This window comes from Chelonia mydas, chromosome 15, assembly GCF_015237465.2.
Source record: "Chelonia mydas isolate rCheMyd1 chromosome 15, rCheMyd1.pri.v2, whole genome shotgun sequence".
NCBI lineage: Eukaryota > Metazoa > Chordata > Testudines > Cheloniidae > Chelonia > Chelonia mydas.
In genome coordinates, this window is record NC_057856.1 from 29,743,747 (window position 1) to 29,759,444 (window position 15,698).

Sequence of the window (15,698 nt, forward strand, 5' to 3'; positions counted from 1 at the left end):
AGGGTGCTGGCGGGCCTGGGAAAACCAATGGGGTTTCACCAAGGCGGGTGTTTAGGTAGACGAGGGTGTTCATATTGGGGGAGGGGGTTGTTCTTGCAATAGTGGAAAAGCTTTTCCAAAGAGGCTAAAGACCAACAGACGCTGGGTCTGCCCAGTCTCCTCTGGGCGTTCGTTCTGTAGCTGGATCCCTTCGATACAGATTACCTTGGCCTCAGCCCTCACACACTTCGTTGTGTGCTTGGTGAGCTGCACTAGCTCTGCTGGTCACATTGGTTACTTCTTTCCTTTTAAAATAAATAAATTAAATAAATAGAGCCGTGTTTATAGATGCAGGAAGCTGGGACTGATTCAGGGCCCAGGTAGCGTATAACTATCTCCAGCTTTGCCTTCTGGAGTGTTATCAAGATTCACCCCCAAAGATTATGATTTCATTTGTCACAAAATATTTTTGCCTGTTAGATGTATGAAAATAAGATTTGTCCCATTTTATCTGCAGAGGAGTGAAGAAATCGGGGGAGGGACACGTCTTTTCATAGGCCGGGAGCTAATCTCGCCGTCCCCCAGCAGGCAGCGCGCCCCGGGTTAACTGGTTTGAATGCTGGAGGTCCCAGGTGTGTCCCGGTAGAGCACATCTGCTGTGCTGCTGAAAGTTCGGGTCCCCCCAGGCAGAGAGTACCTGTTGGATGTGCCCCGAATATTCGGCAGCCCGCTAGACGAGTGCTGGAACGCTTACCTGAATGTTCAGGTGTGTTCTTCTGATGTTCCACTGAAATCCGTGCCCTCCCCATCCCTGGTGATGGGGAAAGGGGGCTCTGGGAGGGATGTTCCTGAGTAGCCCATGAGTATCACCACTCTGGGCGATGGAGTGCAGAGAGAATGATGAGACCTTTGATTTTCAGCGACACACATGCTCCCCATATGTACTCCGGTTGGATTCTGGTTGGCCAGTGCCGTTAGTTGTATGTATTCCCTGGACGCTTGTGCCCTGCAGAGCCATCCACCTGCTCTGGCCCTTGGCTCATTCTTGCCACAATTGACTGGCACATCGGGCTGAGTGCTCTCTCTCCTGCATAGGTTCCCACTCAGGCCTAGGCCTGTCCCTGACTGGATTTCAACTCCGCAGCAACCCCCTGAAGCAGGAGCCTTTCCCGAGCTCCATGCTATCCCTGGAGAGCTGAGCCAAACAGCTGCAAATGGAAGTAACCGGAGACCAGACAAAAGCAACGTCTAGGGCTTGGGGCCATTTTCTAGCCAAGCTGCTATTTAAATTTACTACCCCCCATCACGTAAACTTCCAGCTCAAACGCTGACGTCTTCCCCTGAGCGCAGAAGCCCCTGATTCCTGGCATACAGCGGCCAGGACCCTCCAGGTTACGATTTCCTCCCTTTGTTCTATAAGCGATGCTCCCAGGGCAGCGCCGACACCCACACATGCCTGCCTAAGCTCCCCAGCAGCCCAACCTGGGGAGCGGAGGCGTGAACTAGCCCAGCCCCAGAGCGGCTGTGTTATCTCTTCCATCTCACTCAGCCGAGGACAGGAACCAGCTCTCGGAGGCTTGTGGCTTGTCGTATCCTTTCTATGTATCAGTGCCAGCGAGCCCAGCGTCCACGGCATACAGCACCTGTGACTTCGTGGCCCACATTTAAAGCCATACATTGGCTCTGTGCTCGCCCTCTCCCTCGCCTGGATGCTGGGGGGGGTCCGAGGCCCTCGGGACGCGCTCCCCTTTTCTGGGAGGCAAACGGAGACGATCCCAGGCTGGGTCGGGGCGGCTGGAGCCTGCTGCCGTCTCACTTCATTACAAATGCTAGTTTGATCCTGCAGCTGTTTGAAATGAGCAGAGACCGATTGTCAGAGCCCAGATGCTGCTGTTCCTTTCCTGTCACTAAGCTCCTGGGTGTTGAATTGTTTGACTGACTGACAGCTGAGCAGCCTGGACAGGTCTGTTATTTCAATTGAGGCCTAGGCCCTGTGGGCCTGCAATTTAGGTCTCTGTTATTAACCCTGCCTTGTTCTCCACTTTGTAACTGCCTTCCTGCATTTCAAAGTGTACAGTGAAAATCAGGGTTAATTAGGGGCCTGGCAGCTGGGCTTTTCCAGGGTCTATTGTGTCTCTGAGCATAACCGGAACTGTGTTTGCCGTGCTGCCGGGTTTAATTGGTAACTGTTGTGAGTTTGGGCTGGCTGGCTCCTGCATTATACAAGCTCAGGTATTGTCCGCCTTCCAATTAGTGCTGGGTTCTTCTTCCCCCTCAATAAGGGTGTTTTTGTTTAGCACATCACGCTCCCCCCGCCCCCCATGCAATAGGTTATTATAAACCTCTCTGCTTAGGGCTGGGAACCGTGGGGCTCAAATGCACCTCTCGTCCGGGAGCATGCGGCTCATCTGGGTTAGCGTCACAGCCAGAATTTGGTAATTCTGGCCGCAGAATGAGCGTGTTAATTATTCCCTTTGGTCATCCCTCAGATCTGAGGGTTTGCCCTCAGGGGAAGGTGGTGGTGTGTTTTGGGGAGGGGTGGTTGCCCCAATGCTCTTTATAGTTTCTTAATTAACTAAACCCCCCCCCCCCCCCCAGTGTCTACCCCTAAAGGGTGGTAATGCTTCACCCCTCATGTTTGTATTGCAGTGGTGGAGACCCCTGCTGTGCTAGGCACTGTTCGTACATACAGCGGGAGCCAGTCCCAGCCCCGAAGAGCTTACAGTCTAACTAGACAAGGTGCGCAGAGGGCAGCAGGAAGGACTATAATCATGCGTTGCTATATTTGATGTTTTCTTTAAAGCCCTAGCTCCTGGAGTCATGTTGTTCCTTACGTGTGTAGCTCTCATGGCTGCGGAGAAAAGTTTGAAAACGTGACCCCCGAGGCTCAGAACCAAAAGACCCCACCTTGATTTTAAAATCTCCTGATTTTTAAGCCAGTATCATGCTTTTTTCTGGCTTGGCTTGTGATTTTTGAATGCTCGGGATTGGCAGCACTGCAGCATGCAAGCGTAAGGTGGGGACCTGAGGCACAAAGCGTTAAAGTAATTTGCCCAACGTTAACTTGTGTAATTTCTCTTTAAAGGTTTGCACACGTACCAGCTCAGTGCACTTCCAGAATTCTGCCAATAAGAGAACATGTCCCAGGGCAGGGCCTGGGGGAGAACACTGGGTGGTTACTGGTAACTTTAAACATTATTTAATCGTTTTGGGAGGCTTTCACAGCTTGCAAACCATCTGGGCTTTTTAAGGAAGCTTTTGCTGATTGCCGACTCAGATTAAAGAGCCAGGTCTTGTCTCCTGTCCCCTGGTCCGACTGTATGTTTGCGGCCTCTTTGTCGCCTCAGATCCGTGCCCTTTCTCTTTAGGGATCCAGCCTTCAGCAGGGGGCCAGAATAGCTCTGAGCTCTAGGGGATCTTGTCTGAAAAGCCCTCATTGCATTTCTGGGCTCGGTATCTGCCTGTGGCTACCAAATGTTACTTGCCGTCAGAGCCAGACATTTTGAAATGACTGCACTGCTCAGAACAGAATTGGGCTGAAGTGCCCCCAATCCATAAACTAAGATTTATTTTATATTGCAATATTCTTGGGTCCAGAGTTAAATCTGTATCTTGAACTGTTTGGTGGCCAATTTGCTAAAGTAAAAAGTTGTTTAGCTGGAGGCGTAATCTTATAAGCCTATGCTGCCCATTATAATGGCTTCTCATTTCTGCCTAGCTTTCCAATAATGCTTTGAGCAGAAGCTTGCAGTAATATAAAAAGCCATAGGATTATTACTGCGGGCAATGCGTTTTCCATTTACAGTAATAAAATACTGAAGAAACAAAACAATTTAAAATTCCAATAAAATTCAAAACAAATCTTTGGCTGCTGAGCAGATTCAATTATTTAGTTGATATTGAGTGCGGCCTAGAAAAATAGAACAGGTCAGGGGAGGAGGGGAGAAATCCAAAGCTGATTCTTCAGCATTGTTATCCACTCAAAAACAAGCCGGCGGGGAGAGATTACCCACAGAGAGCCAGAGTTTTGTAAGGGGGAAGCCATTGTTGATGTGTGCTAAGGGAGGCCGGGAAGTGCGTTTTATAGGGTTGCCAACCCTCCGGGATTGGCTGGGAGTCTCCTGGAATCGGCCTTGATCTCTCAGAGGCTACTGAAACCAATCTGGGATATTTCAGATGAAGATGGCGGATGCTTGCGCAACGAACTGACCCCAGTTGAGGGGATAAAGGGGAAGAAAAAGAAGATTGGAGCCTGTTCTACCCCAGAAACTTTGATTTTTCCCTCTTCTTATGAACGCTGGTTTATTGTTGCAGAGTCGTTCATGAGCACTGGGATAGTCCCCATAGTTTGTTCTGTACAGTCATTAAACTTAAGATTGTATTGTATTTGCACCCGATGCCAAGGAAAGATAGGAAGAATAGATAGAGGCCAGTATGGCTCCATCAGGGGCTCTTTAATGACCTCAAAACCGCAAAGGAATCTTACAGAAGGTGGAAACGTGGACAGATTGCTGAAAGGAGCACAAAAGAACAACACAAGCATGTAGGGACAAAACCAGAAAGGCTAAGGCACAAAATGAGTTATGCCTAGCAAGGGACATAAAAGGCAGTGAGAAGAGGTTCTTTAAATGCCAGAGAAAGACCAAGATAAATGTAGAACCTCTACTTACCAGGGAAGGAGACCTAATGAGTGATGACGTCAAGGAAGCTGAGGTGTCTAATGCCTGTTTTGCTTCAGTCTTCATTTAAAAAGTTAAATGGTGACCAGATACTCAACACAATTAATATTAGCAACAAAGGGAAAGGAACACAAGCCAAAATAGGGAAAGAACAGGTTAAAGAATATTTAGATACGTTAGGACTATTCAAGTCTCCAGGGCCTGATGAAATTCGTCTTAGGATGTTTAAGGACCAACTGAAGCTATCTCGGAACCTTTAGCAATTATTACTGAGAACTCCTGGAGGGTGGGTGAGGTCCCAGAGGGCTGGACAGGGGCAAACATGTCTTTGAAAAGGGAAACAAAAAGGACCCAGGGAATGATAGACTGGTCAGCTTAACTTCCATACCTGCCATGATACTGAAACAAATTATTAAACAATCAATTTGTAAGCACCTAGAGGATAATGGGGTTATAAGGAATAGCCAGCAAGGATTTGTCAAGAACAAATCACACCAGACCAACCTAATTTCTTTCTTTGACAGGGTTACTGGCCTAGCGGATAGGGGGGAATCAGTAGGCATGCTGTACCTTGATTTTAGTAAGGCTTTTGACATTCTCATAAGCAAACGAGGGAAATGTGCTCTAGGTGAAATTACTATAAGGTGGATGCACAACTGGCTGAAAGACCATACCCAAAGAGTAATTATCAGTGGTTCACTGTCAAAACGGGAAGGCATATCTAATGGGGTCCCGCAGGGGTCAGTCCTTGTTCCTGTACTAGTCAATAATTTCATTAATGACCTGGGTAATAGAATGCAGAATATGCTTATAAAATTTGCAGATGACACCAAGGTGGGAGGGGTTGCAAGCACTTTGGAGGACAGGGTGAAAACTCAAAATGACCTCAACAAATTGGAGAATTGGTCTGAATTTAACAAGATGAAATTCAGTAAATACAAGGGTAAAGTGCTTCATTTAGGAAGGAAAAACCAAGTGCACCATGGGGATTAACTAACTGGCTAGGTGGTAATACTGCTGAAAAAGATGTGGAGGTTATAGTGGATCACAAATTGAAAGAGTCAATGTGATGCAGTTGCAAAAAAGGCTAATATTCTGGGGAGTATTAACAGGAGTGTCGTATGTAAGCCCTGGGAGGTCATTGTCCTGCTCTCCTTGGCACTGGTGAGGCCTAGCTGGAGCACTGTGTCCAGTTCTGGGGGCCGCACTTAAAAAAGATCTGGACAAAGTGGAGAGAGTCCAGAGGGGAGCAACAAAAATGATCAAAGGTTTAGAAACCCTGACCTGTGAGGGAAGGTTACGCAAACTGGGCCTGGTTAGTCTTGAGAAAAGAAGATGGGACGGGGACCTGAGAATAGTCTTCAAATATGTTCAGGGCTGTTATAAAGAGGTCTGTGATCAGTTGTTTTCCATGTCCACTGAAGGGAGGACAAGACATAATGAGCTTAATCTGCAGCAAGGGAGATTGAGATTAGATGATAGGTAAAATTTTCTAACTATAAGGTTTGTTAACCTCTGGAATCCCCATCACTGGAGGTTTTTAAAAACATGTCCAGCAAACACCTGTCAGGCTTGCTTTAGGTTTTCTTGACCCTGCCTCAGCATAGGGAGCTGGACTTGATGACCTCTCAAGGTCCCTTCCAGCCCTACATTTCTATGATTAATGAGCACTGGGAGTGCATCCACTGGTTTGTTGTTGTAGGGTTGCTGTTGGGAGTTGGATTGCTGGCATTGTTTTGTTCGAGGAGAAAGAGCTTTACGTGATTTGTTTTTCAGAGCAAGCCTTGCCCACAAACGCATGAACGCAACCCCCCACACACAGGTGCGCGTGCACGCACACATGGAATTACACGGGTTCACTCACACACACAAACACAGCCAGAATTACATGGGTTCTGCAGACTGATATAAGAAGGGAGGTCTGATTTGGGGCTTTTCCAGTGCTGATAGTGATCTGGGACAGAGACACTGCCATTTGATTGTGTCGTTCAAGAAATTTGCAGTATCTTCTCTTCCGTCTACGAGTGCCGATGTCAGAATATGACATAAGACACGGACGCATACTGGGCCAAGCTTGTACCCAGGCTTGTTTGACTTTTCATGCACTAACTTTCTGTGTGTGTGTGTGTGAATTTAGTGCTGGTGAAAGCCAGGGGCTGCCGGGGCTGTCTGCAGGCAGGCCCAGTACACGGAGGTTGTGCTTTCATGACACTGCTGGAGCTCCAGGATGCCCTCCTTGCAGAGTGGAGTTACTCTGGATTGACAGCATTTAGCTGACTGAGGATCTAGCCCTGCGGTGCATTGTTCCATGACAGATTAACTTTTAAACAGAACAGATTCTCTGTCTTCCCTGCTGACCTGGCCCCATAAGGAAACCTAGTTTGCGGCATATTCTGTGAGCTGAGATGGGGGCTTACTGTAATGTCTTTGACAGTTCAAGTTTCAGAGGAGGGGAAGAAATGCTGGCGACCGGCTGAGTGTCAGGCAAGCTGTCTGTACGTGACGGGTGATGGCGGTGATTTGGGAGAGTTTGCATCTCACAGTAATTACAGCCCGTTAGAAAGCAGTAATTATTCCAGAGAGGGGGAGCCGCTTACCAGTGGAGCGCAAGAACACGCCAGGAACCTCTTGGAAATTGGTAGCTCTATAATTTTCCCAGTGGGGGTTTGGTGCGTCACCCTGATATGTGACAACACACTGAATTTGTGACTTGTCATAGCCAACCCAGCTGGTGTGTAGAAGGGCGACAAAGTAGGGCTCTTTCTTCTCTCCTTAAATGAGCTTTTAGTGAAGCCTTTTTGTGCCTTCCAGGACACCATCCTTATGTGCCTTGAAAGCCTTTCCTTGTTCCCTCTGTATATTGTGTCGTCCTTATTCTTTTTACTTTTCTATGAAGTGCTTCCAGGGGGCAGCTGCAGGTGCCGGGGGGCAGCTGCAGGTGCCGGGGGGCAGCTGCAGGTGCCGGGGGGCAGCTGCAGGTGCCGGGGGGCAGAGAGAAGCCCATGCCATGCTGGTGCCAGGAGCCTGCTGTAATCTCTCCGCCCTGCGTGGGACCTGCAGCCCCTCCTCTCGGGACTCCTGGACATGAGCGCACCAAGGATATTCACGCCTGAAGCCTCTTTGTGCTTCCTGGCACCGTGAGGAAGGCCCTGCCTTCGCATCCTTGTGAGCGCTGTGCAGGGCTGATCCCTGATGGGACGCCCTGGCCAAACCTCGCACAGAGAGCCTCCGGCAATGCTCACGTGCTCGTTTCCTCTGTATCCCTCGAGCCCAGGTGTGTCTCACTGAGCCCATGCAGAGCCGCACAGCGATGCCTGCGGCTGGGCTATACAGCATCCACATGCTGCATGACAGCTCCCCCGTCATCCTTTGCCCCTGAGAACTGCTGTTCCCTGGCTGCATGCTCTGCTGCCTTTGTGGGGAGAGACTTGGGGCTTGTCTGCGTGGGGAAATGCACCGGTATAATCGACCATAGGGGTTCTGCCGGCAGAATGCCCACGTGGACACTGTTATCCAGAGAGCCACACAGGATTTGTGCCGCTATAACGAGAGCGGTATAGCTGCGCTGGTAAATTTGCCTGCTTTGACTCTGTGTGAGGCAGGGACAGCAGCAAACTTCAGCTGCCCCACCTGTCCAGGCTGAGATCCAAAGGGATCTTCCCCCACCGAGTCTGTCTGCTGCCTGGCAGCCCACCCAAGGAAGCGCTTCTCTCAGAGCCGATCCCTGCAGGGCAGCCCCTGTTCTGAGAGCTCTGCTGTGGACCCGTGCTGCAAACACCGTCGTGCTTTTGCTCCTGCCTGCTTTAAATTAGCAAATGCCCATTGGCTCAGGGGTCCATCCACCGAGGGCCACGGTGGAGTCGTGCGGCCGGGGAAAACCCGCTCTCTCTTATAACTGGCCTCGCTGCCGGGTCGCCAGGAGCATGGAGTATGCCTGGGCCTGTGGCAAGCCTAGCCTCTGCTTAGCCGCCGTCGGTGCGTCACTCAGGCACCGTCTCCATCCTTCCTCCCGTGAGATGGATGGCGCTTTCTCCCTTGCTCCATGGAACGCTTTCATTAGGGATTCTGCAAGTGTCACCAGCTAATTAGTGGCATGTTAATTGAGTATTCACAATGCTGCCACCTCCAAGGACAGCGGTGCCGTCTTGAAGGGGAATGCAGATGTGTGTCTTTCATCCCGCCTGTCTGTCGGGAGGATTACAGCGGCTACAGGATGCATGGCTCAGATTGGCGGTGGCTTGGCAGGGGATTTGGGCCACCCGAGAGATCCCGGCATTCAAGTTGGCCAGTTGGAAAGTTCTCCACAATTGGCCTGGCCTGGACATTGGTCACTGGTGGGCCCAGCTCTGTGCTTGTTCCGAGGGCACTGCCCACCCATCCTAGCATGAGCTGAACTCCAATAATGGGCACTGCAGGGGTGCCTGCAGGCATACGCACACAGCGATTGGGCCCACGCACTGCCATGCCAGGCCTGTGATAGCCAGATATGGCATTGCCCATCTGCGCCAGTGGGAGCCTGGGTAGGCAAATTCAGTGCATCGTCCTTTGAAAGTGAGGCTCTTTGCGTCATGACCACGTGTTGGGAATCGAGCCCCAAGCAGCCGTTGAGTTAGTGCCCAGAATGTCACTTCCACTCTTGGAAGAGGCACATGGGTCTTGGCTCTGTTGTCTTCGTGCTCCGGTTGCCGTCCGAGGCTAGCAGCATGGCACAGCCGCCTACGTTCCGTGAGGAGAAGCTGGTGTGGGGAATATTGACTGAGCCAGACCCTCAAGCAAATCATGCAGGGCTCCCAGACTGGATGAAATGCATCCAGCGCTTCTCCCAGGCCAGGTGCAGTCTTTAGAACTGGATTAAAGTGCATGGGGGTTTGTGGACTCCTCATTTGCAGCCGGGAGGCTGTAGTCTCGGTCACATCCTCTCTTGAAATCAGCACTGATCACCAAGTGGCCCCTGGTGGGTTACCGACCTCGTCCCCAGGCACACATCCTTTCCTTATGTCTGTGAGACTGAGCTAAGGCCCCAATCCCCTGCCCTGGATGTGATGTGGGATGCTGCGTGACAGAGCTGCAAACAAGATGCTCTGAGCCACACCCCAGCCATTAGCCGCCTCTGCTGTAAAGCCTCCAGCCTGAGGGCAGTGGGGGAGAGAGCTCCCCTCCCAGCCGCAGCCTAGACCCACGGTGCTGGATGGATGGCATGCTCGCATTCGGCGTGCTCAAGCAGTGCCTGATCTCAGCTTCCAGCTTTATTTAATGGTGATTTCAAACGAAACACTCCCGAAAGCCCGGGGACCTGAGTCAGCGGCTGGGGGATTGTGCAAGTCTAGACCCTGCACACAGAACCAGCTCCTCCTGAGCCCTGGAACCATTCTATTCTTTAAACACAGTAATAATAATGAGTCCTCTTTCTAAAGTCTAGGTGTAAAGAACGGAGGCGGGGGGGAGACTGATAAGTTTGGGGGGTGAGGGGGGCTCATTAGAACTGGCTCCAGTAAAAGCTCCTGCTCTTCCTGTCCTGGCGATTGCAGACTGACAGCCTTGGCACCTTCTGTAAAGTGGAGATCCGGCTCCCTCTGGCCTGCACTGCTCTTCAGCTCCCCTGGCCCAGCAAAGCAGCTTCTTGCCAGAGCAGACTGGCTTCCCTGCAGCCCGCAGAGCGTTGGAGCTGGCTGGGTGCAGGAGCATTGGAATTCGCCAGTTTCTTGCTGGAGCGTGGCTAGAAAGGCCGATGGAGTGTGGCTTTTCTCAGGCAGATCCAGAGCAGAGGCTGCCATGCATTGTCTGTGTCACATGGCTTTGAATCCATTACTGTGGCACTGGAGACAGCCCTTCCCTGGCTGGCACTCCACCTGCCGCGCCGCACCGGGAGGGCAGATCTCACAGGGCCATGTCAAGACAGTTTGGAGTGGGAGGTGCCTGGTAGCAGCATCCTCCTGAGGGTTGCCTTCTAAAATGGGATCGAAGCAGAGCGTATGTTCCTGTCGGGACGCGGAGGATGCAGAAATTTCACGTAGGGTTATTATCTGTTTGTTACAATAATCGCTTGAGACCAACTCAGAACAGGGTGCCATTGTGGTCGGCGCTTTGCGTACAAAGTGCACACAGTCTAAATAGACTGGACAGGCCAGGGGGAGAGGAGCATCGTGGAACATGCAAACAGAGGGACCAGTGTGAGGGCAGCAGATGGCAGGTTGTAGCCACCAATTTTTACTTCTTGGGTGAGTTTTTTTGTGATGGAGACACATGGGGGGTGCAGGGCAAGGGGAAAGGTTAGGTTTTAGGCCTTTGAATTTTCCGCATGGTTTTACTTTGATTTCTCTTTATACACTTTTAATAGGAAGTCTTTGGAATTGGGGCCGTGGCTAAAACATGTCCCTGGCTGCCTGGATTGTCACTATCAGCAGATAGCTTTAAACAAACATTGTCTATATACACAAAACTTGGGGTGGCAAGGTGGAAGTGTGTGTATATATGTTAAGCGTATATATAATATACATTTGTATGTAAATGTATTACATATTTCTGTGTGTATAATATATATGTATAATATATACACACACACACACACAAAATGTTGTTGTATATGCATATGTGTGTATATATGTATGATATACTTCTGTGTGTATATGGGTGCATATACATATTATATATAATACTACATGCACAAAGAACTGTGTTAAAAATGAAGGTTGTAAAGTCAAGCACTCAGAAGCTAAGGAATGCCATAGTTAAGGTTGCCTTTGTCACCTTAATTTAGTCCTCTAGTGCATACATGTTATGATACAGTCTTTAATTACATGATCACATACTATTTTTCCACAAGACCCTGATTCAGTCAGTGCACAGGATGGACAGTACGCACTTAATGCATTATTTTGATTTCTCCTCATTGTTCTTATAATAGGAATTGCCAGGCTACCTTACTAGGCAGTACTACCAGCCCTGCTACAATAGAGAGAGTGAGTGTGTGTGTGTCTGTGTGTCTGTGTTTTCTCCTCTCCCGTGCTAGTACTGAAGGCCTTTTACTTTTCCTAGTACTGAAGGACATTTAAAAAATTACCCCTTTTGCTATACATTGTTTTCCTTTGCAATTCCTTTCCCTTAGCCACAGAGACCAGATTGGCCTCTCCCACAGGTGGCATGCTGTGTTGCATTCGTGGCACTGCAGGGATGTTTCAATGTAAAGGAAGAAACATGCTCCCACCAACAATCTTACGCAGCCTTGTGAAAACTTCCCCATCCCTGTCCAGTGAAATTCACCCTTGTGCTGAAGATCAGTACAAGGCCCCTGGGGCAAGTAGAACTTAAGTGATGCCTCAGCCTCATGCCGAGCCTCAGCACAGGGGTGAATTTCACCCATTCAGCTTTGTTAAAACCTTCTGTCTTGAGAGGGGACGTGTTGGCCTGGCTCCCTGGCCTGGTGTGTTCGGCAAGGAAAGCCCGCTGCAAGTGGTCATTTTCCCAAGCAAGGGTGCTGGCAGGAAGGCTTGATTCCTTCTTTCTCTTGAGCAGGGCTCGGATCGGGTGCATTGAATCTATAGGGGCGGGGCAGAATACGTCCATTCTTGTTGTCTGAATACGAACCACTGGTGTTTGGAGCTTACATCTCCGATGGAGAGATGTCAAACTGTCGGTAATATTCATCCCACATAGGAGCAGCAGGGAAGTGGACTGGGCAAGCCCTCGGTTCTCCCCAGCCCAATCCCGGTTTATCTCAGCTCCCTCACTCTCTTGATTTGGAACCGGGTTGCTGCACACGTTCTGCAGGAAGGCATCCACTGATCCGGAGTGTCTTTCTCAGATCTCCCAGCAGCTTCATTTAATCCTGCTCGAAGGGCCTCATTTTAATTGCCTTAATAGATTTGTTAATAACAATGTCTATTTAAGACACCTGTAAAAAGCCCATAACATTAACTTAATGGGAGAAATGGCCGGTGATCTCTTCCATTCTGCCTTTTGAATTACTGATACAGAGGCTTAATGGAAGAACAATGAACAGGCAAGGAAATCGGCGTGCACGTGTGGGTCTGCACGCAGCTGGCTTTACACTAAGGGTCTAGGGATCTGAATGCCACAAATTCATCTTCAGCACCAGCTCAGGTTATTGTGTCTCACACGCAGCAGGAGCCAGAGGAGCTGAAGCTAAACCAAGAGGCCAGTTTCTGGCTCTTTGTAGGTGCTGGCTGAGATGGGCCCTTTTGGAAAAACTCATGCAGCTTTAAAAAACCAAAACCTCCCAGCCCTCATTACTGCTGCTGTAAGAGACAGAAAAAAACCCATGTCACAATCTCCGAGGCAGCAGGGCATGTGCCCTCCACGTGTGACATAGACCAAGTGTCTAATGGCACCAAGAGCAGAGGACCCACTGCTGCCCTCCCTCTGCACATGGAACTCGCTTCCCCACGGAGGTGCCGAGGGAATTCCAGAACAGCATAGGGCCCAACCGCTCATTATATTGTTGACTTCAAGAGCGGGATTTGTCTTTTGCAAGCAAGCAATAAGCCAAGGGAGGCCAAACTGCAGCCCGTCCAATGTAGCAGACGCCAGATAGTCAGCGGCATGTGGCCCCTTGACAGCACCTGCAATCCCAGGGACTGCAGGGAGGTCGCACAGCATGGGAGATGGTGCAGAGTGCAGCCCAGGGTGCATACATTGGAGCAAACAGCAGCTGCCTTCCTCTTACGCACAAAGGGGCATTTCGCGGACGATCTCAGCCTGCCATGCCATGCAATCATCGGGCCTGAGCTGGACCCTGTTGATGTCAGTGGTAATAATCCAAGCAATTTGAATATGAATCCAAGCAATCTCAGTATTCTGGGACCTGTAGTCTCTGTAGGACCTATCACCTTCCGCTCCACCAGCTAAGATGGACTCTTTGCACGGGAATATTTTTTGCTACGAGGCAGCTAGAGCAGAAACCCCATGTCTTTGTAGGGGGACCCAGATGCTGATCAGGTGGCCACAGAGTTGTATGTGTTTCTCAGCAATGAGACGCCAGTTGCAGGATTTTAGCTGACTCGAAGGGTTCATTTAAGCAGGGGTCAGCCGGTGCGTGGAATCCAGCATTCCTTCAACTCTCTCATGCCAGGGAGCTCTCCATTTCAGAGAGTCATCGGGTTAGAAGGGTCTGCAAAGGTCATCCAGTCTAAACTATCCCCCCTGCCAATATGCAGGATTTGTTGGGCCTAAATCATCCAAGACAGATGGCTCCAGCCTCCTTTTGAAAACTTCCAGTGAAGAAACTTCAGCCTCCCAAGGCAGGCTGCTCCATTGGCCGGCTGTTCTGACCGTAGGAAGTTTTTCCTGAAATTTAATCTTGATTTGCTGTGCTGTCATTTGAAGACATTGGGGGCAATGGAGCAACTCCACCAGCTGAACAGCGGGTGAGATTCCACTGCTTGTTACCCGCAGTCTCTTCCTAGCACCAGGCTCTCTGCGGGTTCTGATCCATATAAAAGGGGGCTTTCGCCAGTCGCTGGAATACTAATTGTCTGTCATTTCCGCCTGGCAGAGGGATGGCTGACCCCAGAATTTCAGATTGTCTAGATAGGCGCAAATTAGCTAAAATTAAAGGTGACGTTTAATACAATGGTGAATTCTGAACAGTTTACAATTAACTTGGGTTTTGCACAGTGAGCTTATTCGGTAATGATTGTTCTCCCGCAAGCAGGGAGCGGGTGGCTGGAGGGTTGGTTTAGATGCTGGGTGGTATTTATGTGGCGTGTGTAATTCATACTCCCTGCAGCTTGCTCTGCGGCACATCGCTTGGTCCGATCTCTTGCTCCATCAGTTCTGCTGTACCAGCTCCATTTGGAGCTTTTCCTCCATCACTCATGGACTCTTGCACAAAGATTGAAGCCTTCCACGCACAGCTTAACAGCCTGCCCCCCCCCCCCCCCCCCCCCAGGATATGGGGCACTCCTCTACATGCCCTGGACTGGCTGGTGTTAACAAGATAAATCAGCTCTGTTTTATTTGGGGAGGCAGGGGGGCTGGGCGTCAGGCAGCCTTTGGGAACAAACTTGATCAATCCCAGGACCTGCGGCAGGAATCTAGGTATCCAGGCCTTGCCCTCTGACCTCAGCGATTGACCTTCCCCAAGGCAGCAATCTGTGTATCACGACAGTAGCTCTCTGAGTCTAAGAGCCGTAGCACTGCAGAGATGGGCTCACAAGCGGAGAGCTTAGACCGCTGTCCTAATTCTGCTCCCAGTGCTGTCAGCCTCTCCGTTCCCCACAGTGTCCTTCGGCCACACAGCAGCAGGGGCCGCTCCTCTGTCCTGCATTGCTGGGCATACCTTGTGGCACAGGGAGAGTTCTTGCATGAAGGGCCTGTTTATGTCCCCACCTCCATTATCCGCCTCAGGAGGTGAGGGTGCACCCGTCCCAGCCCCTAATGAAGGTTGGGACAGTCGTGTACTTCCCTGCCTCATCCACTGGGTTAAAGGGCCTTTCCTCTCGTTAGCCAGCTCACTTTTCCCATACCTGCCAGCGGGCCCTGCTGCTGCTGGAGGGAACGGAGCTGCAAGGACACTTCCCAGTCATGTAGAACGATTTCCCCATCTTCATAAAGTATGTGTGAAATGCTTATACGCTGTCTTTTTCCGTGCCATTACTTCTACTGGAATTGAGTGTGTGCAATTGCATTTTGAGCCCAATGCATCCTCCGCTCTGCCTGCCCCACACAGCCAGAACCCCAGTGGCTGGACTATCTCCTGTGATTTGGATAGTCCAGGGGAGACATTACAGTGCTGCACAGGGACCGGTTTTCTAGCGCCTTCATTATATGGTGGTGTGCGCATTCCAAAAAAGACTCCCCGTGGCTTTAAAAAAAAAAGGGTTTCTCAGCATGCTCGGAAAACAGATTTTGTGAAACCATGTCCTCCTGGCTAATGTCTCTATTACGTGGGATTGCTGTTCCACTTCCACCAAACTGCTCAGCCTCGTTTTTAAGAGTATTTTAATAGTCCTTTGCTCTGCAGTTTGTACAATTACCAGCGACAGTTAAAGGAAAACCATGTCCTGGAGCAGGTGACGTGGC

The 15,698-nt window shown here is 50.2% G+C and overlaps 1 protein-coding gene across 6 annotated transcripts in view; it reads left to right on the forward strand.

The window, feature by feature from the left end:
- The window catches only part of FAM222A (family with sequence similarity 222 member A), a 105,720-nt gene that overhangs the window by 80,235 nt on the left and 9,787 nt on the right, over positions 1-15,698 (forward strand). The window contains exon 1 of one of the 6 annotated variants that reach the window (XM_043529526.1): positions 1,868-1,942. The exons of the other annotated variants lie outside the window; for them this stretch is intronic. The gene's annotated coding sequence lies outside the window, so the exon portion shown is untranslated. Of the gene's footprint in view, positions 1-1,867; positions 1,943-15,698 lie in introns of those variants that run through there. 6 annotated transcript variants of the gene reach the window in all.